Below are 6,827 nucleotides of genomic sequence, written 5' to 3'. Positions count from 1 at the left end.
GCTACTAATTCACACGGTACTGAGCTCAACAACATTAAATTTGTTCAGCAAGACTTTCACATGTTGATGTTTTGGCTTTCGCCTACTAGAAGCAACATAATACTCGTCTTGTTAGCTCATTCAATGAGAATAGCTTTTCCCGTTGAGAATTTTTGCCTTCAATTGGCGTTGTAGTGAGTTTGGCTACTCAGATCACCAAATACTTGTGACAATTCGAACCAGAAATGTTTTCAATTTTCACATGCTGATGTTTCGGATTCAACCTACTAGAAGCAGCATAATACTTGTATTCAACAATTTCTGTATCAAATCCCAGTTTTCTCTGGTGCATCTTTGCCAAACTATTCCAAACTGCCTGAGTCTGAATACCAATTACAGGTACTAGTAAATGCACGTTACTAAGGACTATATAGTTCTAGGTTACTGTACACAACGACGTTCACATGTTGATGTTTCAGCTGCCGCTTACTAGAAACAACATAATACTTATCGTGCATACCTTTCCATAACTTGTCCTTTTCAGATGCATTAGTTTCCCTTTGTCTTGGCTTCTACAGTCAGACTGGCTACTAGTAACAGCACAGTACTAATCACATATCGTTCTACAGTTTGCAGACAACTTTCACATGTTGATGTTTCAGCTTTCGCCTACTAGAAACAACATAATACTCGCTGTATACATTTGTAGTTCTCTATGTAACTTTCATGTGAAGAAGTTTCGCCAGTCTTTTTGACTGTCTCAAATCTGAGTCATGCTTAGGCTACTAGTTGCTTCATAGTACTTATCGCCTCGAGATCATTGAACAAAACTTGATTTTCACATGTTGCTGTTTCAGCTTCCGCTTACTAGAAACAACATAATACTAGTCTCATTAAGTTCCGTCTCTTTGCAATTTTCTTATGAAGAAAATTCGCCATCACAATGACTCCAGCAGTTCTTGATCAAGGAATGCAATCATTGATCAGAATGCTATTATTTGAATCGGTTCTGCTTTAAGTGTTCCAATTTTATTGGAAGCACCAACAATAGAACATCAATGTGTTCAATCGAGAGTTATATAACCCTGAATCGGACGCAGTCAACAGCCGAAGCCGAGACCGCCTTTTGCGTTAGAGAGGTCGGTAAACAAATCTTGCGATTCATACCGAATTAACACATATAGCTGTGCTCCTCTTCGTAAAGCGAGCCAAGTGATCCCCTGTTGAAGGATGTATTTGGACCAATCTAGTAGCATTTGGTTTCCAACAAGCTCTCCCAAGTTAGCTTACTTATTGGGCTTTTCAACCAATTCGGTTGGCTACAAGCATCATCAAAGTACTAGCCACAGTTTGATCGCAAAATTCTACGACTTTCACATGTTGATGTTTCGGCTTGCGCTTAGCCTACTATAAGCAACATAATACTAGTCATATCATAGAGCGTGATCAGCTTGTGACGTTCTCATGATGAAGTTTCACCAACAGTGTCTCACTTCGAGCTTAAATCCAGCTACTAGTAACTACACAGTACTGACTGCAACGATAACTTTTATCTATACCTTTCACATGCTGCGCTTTCGGCCAGGGCCTACTAACGTCAACATAATACTCGATATAAACTTTTGTTCATGATGCAGCTTCCCCATGCAGAAGTTTCGCCTTCAAATGCTCTCTTGGCCATATGACGTAAGAAAAGGTTACTAGTAACATCACAGTACTAGCCACAGTTTGATTGCAAAATTCTACGACTTTCACATGTTGATGTTTCGGCTTGCGCTTAGCCTACTAGAAGCAACATAATACTAGTCATATCATAGAGCGTGATCAGCTTGTGACGTTCTCATGATGAAGTTTCACCAACAGTGTCTCATTTCGAGCTTAAATCCAGCTACTAGTAACTACACAGTACTGACTGCAACGCTAACTTTTATCTATACCTTTCACATGCTGCGCTTTCGGCCAGGGCCTACTAACGTCAACATAATACTCGATATAAACTTTTGTTCATGATGCAGCTTCCCCATGCAGAAGTTTCGCCTTCAAATGCTCTCTTGGCCATATGACGTAACACAAGGTTACTAGTAACATCACAGTACTAGCCACAATTTGATCGCAAAATTCTACGACTTTCACATGTTGATGTTTCGGCTTGCGCTTAGCCTACTATAAGCAACATAATACTAGTCATATCATAGAGCGTGATCAGCTTGTGACGTTCTCATGATGAAGTTTCACCAACAGTGTCTCACTTCGAGCTTAAATCCAGCTACTAGTAACTACACAGTACTGACTGCAACGATAACTTTTATCTATACCTTTCACATGCTGCGCTTTCGGCCAGGGCCTACTAACGTCAACATAATACTCGATATAAACTTTTGTTCATGATGCAGCTTCCCCATGCAGAAGTTTCGCCTTCAAATGCTCTCTTGGCCATATGACGTAAGAAAAGGTTACTAGTAACATCACAGTACTAGCCACAGTTTGATTGCAAAATTCTACGACTTTCACATGTTGATGTTTCGGCTTGCGCTTAGCCTACTAGAAGCAACATAATACTAGTCATATCATAGAGCGTGATCAGCTTGTGACGTTCTCATGATGAAGTTTCACCAACAGTGTCTCATTTCGAGCTTAAATCCAGCTACTAGTAACTACACAGTACTGACTGCAACGCTAACTTTTATCTATACCTTTCACATGCTGCGCTTTCGGCCAGGGCCTACTAACGTCAACATAATACTCGATATAAACTTTTGTTCATGATGCAGCTTCCCCATGCAGAAGTTTCGCCTTCAAATGCTCTCTTGGCCATATGAGGTAACACAAGGTTACTAGTAACATCACAGTACTAGCCACAATTTGATCGCAAAATTCTACGACTTTCACATGTTGATGTTTCGGCTTGCGCTTAGCCTACTAGAAGCAACATAATACTAGTCATATCATGGAGCGTGATCAGCTTGTGACGTTCTCATGATGAAGTTTCACCAACAGTGTCTCATTTCGAGCTTAAATCCAGCTACTAGTAACTACACAGTACTGACTGCAACGATAACTTTTATCTATACCTTTCACATGCTGCGCTTTCGGCCAGGGCCTACTAATGTCAACATAATACTCGATATAAACTTTTGTTCATGATGCAGCTTCCCCATGCAGAAGTTTCGCCTTCAAATGCTCTCTTGGCCATATGACGTAACACAAGGTTACTAGTAACATCACAGTACTAGCCACAATTTGATCGCAAAATTCTACGACTTTCACATGTTGATGTTTCGGCTTGCGCTTAGCCTACTAGAAGCAACATAATACTAGTCATATCATAGAGCTTGATCAGCTTGTGACATTCTCATGATGAAGTTTCACCAACAGTGTCTCATTTTGAGCTTAAATCCAGCTACTAGTAACTACACAGTACTGACTGCAACAATAACTTTTATCTATACCTTTCACATGCTGCGTTTTCGGCCAAGGCCTACTAACGTCAACATAATACTCGATATAAAATTTTGATCATGATGCAGCTTTCCCATGCAGAAGTTTCGCCTTCAAATGCTCTCTTGGCCATATGACGGAACACCAGGTTACTAGTAACATCACAGTACTAGCCACAGTTTGATTGCAAAATTCTACGACTTTCACATGTTGATGTTTCGGCTTGCGCTTAGCCTACTAGAAGCAACATAATACTAGTCATATCATAGAGCGTGATCAGCTTGTGACGTTCTCATGATGAAGTTTCACCAATAGTGTTTCATTCGAATTGGTTCTGCTTTAAGCTCTCCAATTGTTTTGGATGAACCAGTTTTGCCCTTCGAAGCCACTTTTGTGAGCTTTTGTGGGTCTTTACCAAGAGGATATACCTCAAGGCCTCTTTCAATTCCTTTAAGTTCTTTCAACTCCTTTACAGTTTCTAGGTTCACATAGCTGCAAACCTTATTTCTAGTTTTAAGTCTGGCCAACTTGGGGAGAGTTGGTGCAGACCGTGACCAATTCTAGTAGGATGCCACAACAAGAATGTGATCAACTTAGCTTGTCGATGAACCTGCCCCACATTCAAACAACTCTATCGCCTTTTCCTCGTATAGTTATATGCGAGGGCCTCTCATAGAGAGCGCTGTTAGCAACCTTTTCCACATAGACGATAAAGTTGTGAGTGTTTTGCACATGGCTGTTGTCATCACCACGTGACGAGTCAACTCAGCTTGACTCTCTACACTCCGACAAGCTTTGCACATACGCCTTTAGTTCAGTATGTGTCTTTAATCTGACTCCGGTGCCTCAAGCCGGAAAAATTGTCAGATTATGATCATTATCGGTTAGTCATCCCGATGCAAGATCGTATCGTACTGTCTTTGTCTACCTCCAGATTCCGAAGAACAGGAGGAGACTCTCCCAGACCTACATATCTGGGAGAATGTTCAGAGGGCGAGAAGCTGTGGATTACTCTCCCCTAAGAACTGACTAAACTTTACCCTCGTCCAAGGTAAGTTTATTTTAGCTAGCCTTCTATGTAAAGGATCTGAGGCTAAGCTGTGTTTTTTCGAGCCTTTGGCTCGGAGCAAGTTCAGTGGGCGCCCCGAGTAGCTCAACTCTTTCCCACTGAACAGCGCAACGCTCTGTCACTCGCTGGGATTTTTGCGTGTCGGTTCTAACCACGCGACTTGTGGACCTTTTTAGGCCTTTCTCATTCACAAGTCTATAGCTGGGCTTCTATAACCCAGCTTCTGAGATCTAGATAGCTGCAGTTCTGCTAGGCTGCTTTTGCTAACTAGTCTCCCTTTAAGCAGTCCCTTGCCATGACTGCTGAACTATGTATCCACACAAGTAGTTTTTGAGCTCGATACATAATTCGAGATTGGTTGCCAAGCAATCTCTAGCGACAGAGCGTCATGCGCACTACAGACATGGCCTCTACCAGCAGCCATGCCCGAAGGAATCAATCACTGATCCTTCCGCAGGTTCCCCTACGGAAACCTTGTTACGACTTTTACTTCCTCTAGACAATTAAGCTCGATCCGCTTCATCCCGTTGCCGGAGACCGAAGTCCCAACAGTAGGAATTTGCAATTCTTGCTTAACTATCCAATCAGTAGTAGCGACGGGCGGTGTGTACAAAGGGCAGGGACGTAATCCCTATGAGTTGTTGACTCATAAGTACCAGGAATTCCTGGTTCACGTCTGCAAGTTACAACAGACGATCCCCTTGAAGCGCTGTACTTTTCTCTGATTGCCCAGTCCATTTCGGACCAAGGGCTGAGTACTCAATCTAAAAGTACACAGTGTAGCGCGCGTGCAGTCCAGAACATCTAAGGGCATCACAGACCTGTTATAGCCTCACTTCATCTGCGGTATTTAATTCCGCATAGTTCCTCTAAGAAGTGTTTGAATTCACATATAGTGAATTTCATTATTTAGATGGAGAAGATCTCGTTCGTTATCGGAATTAACCAGACAGATCACTCCACTAACTAAGAACGGCCATGCACCACCGCCCATATAATCATGAAAGATATTCAATCTGTCAATCCTTAAGATGTCTGGACCGGGTGAGTTTTCCCGTGTTGAGTCAAATTAAGCCGCAGGCTCCACTCCTGGTGGTGCCCTTCCGTCAATTCCTTTAAGTTTCGATTTTGCAACCATACTTCCCCCGGAACCAATAAACTTTGGTTTCCCGGTTAATCTCTTGCCAAGTCAAGATCGACTTTGACAAATTGTAGGTTGGTATAGTTTATGGTCAGAATTACGAGGGTATCTAATCCTCTTCAATACTCTGACTTTCGTTCTTGATTAATGAAAACATTCTTGGCAAATGCTTTCGCAGTAGTTTGTCTTGCCACGATCCAAGAATTTCACCTCTAACGTAGCAATACAAATGCCCCCGTCTGTTCCTTTCAATCATTACCGCACTCAGCCAACCGGCATCAATCGAGTAGCGGGTCATTCTCCATTATTCCATGCTTTATTATTCGATCCCAAAGGATGCTTTGAACACTCTAATTTTCTCAGGGTGAAAACACCGTTTCCACAGTTCGTCACATTTAAGTGCAAACTATTTCTTCGATGCGAAGGATGAGCGGAACGAGTCAACAGATTTAACTGAAGACCATGTTGCCGTTCTACTCAAACAGATCCAACTATGAGCTTTTTAAACGCAGCAACTATTGCATACGCTTGTAGAGGCTGGTATTACCGCGGCTGCTGGCACCAGACTTGCCCTCTACTCGTTCATCAATGGAGCTTTTAAGTCCATTCCATTCTGATTACAAACCATAAAGGTTCATATCATTATTTCTAGTCACTACCTCCTCGTGCGGAGAGTGGGTAATTTGCGTGCCTGCTGCCTTCCTTGGATGTGGTAGCCGTTTCTAAGGCTCCCTCTCCGGAATCGAACCCTGATTCCCCGTTACCCGTCACAACCATGGTAGTCCGTTACACTACCATCATAGGTTGATAGGTCAGAAATTCGGAAGTTCCGTCCCCAAGCCGAAGCTATCTGGGATCTTTCAGTTACTAGGACTCATCACGGGATGTGTCTGTACTTAGCAAATCACCCGGTGTAGTCTTGTAAAAGTCTCCGACAGTGTCGGACAATCAGCATGCATTAGCTGCAGGGTTACCGCAGTTATTCATTTAGCTTGCAAATCAACTAATAGATAGTAACTGATTTAATGAGCCATTCGCGGTTCCACTTTTTCAAGCTTCGCTTGCACATGCATGGCTTAGTCTTTCAGACAAGCATATGGCAACTGACAGGATCAATCAGTTTAATTGTACTTTGAACAATCTTTCGATTTGTTCGAATTTAGAAAGACATAGCCTTGCGGCCTCGTCAATCTTGCTTTG

General features: G+C 42.4%; 1 pseudogene; it reads right to left on the bottom strand.

Moving 5' to 3' along the window:
* Window positions 1–1,059: 1,059 nt before the first annotated feature.
* On the bottom strand, window positions 1,060–1,211 carry LOC142358349 (5.8S ribosomal RNA; annotated as a pseudogene).
* Window positions 1,212–6,827: the final 5,616 nt, after the last annotated feature.

Source organism: Convolutriloba macropyga, unplaced genomic scaffold (assembly GCF_964194025.1).
Source record: "Convolutriloba macropyga unplaced genomic scaffold, txConMacr16.3 SCAFFOLD_3149, whole genome shotgun sequence".
In the NCBI taxonomy this organism is placed as follows: domain Eukaryota; kingdom Metazoa; phylum Xenacoelomorpha; order Acoela; family Convolutidae; genus Convolutriloba; species Convolutriloba macropyga.
The sequence above is the reverse complement of the archived record's forward strand: the minus strand, read 5'-3'. Positions and strand labels throughout refer to the sequence as shown.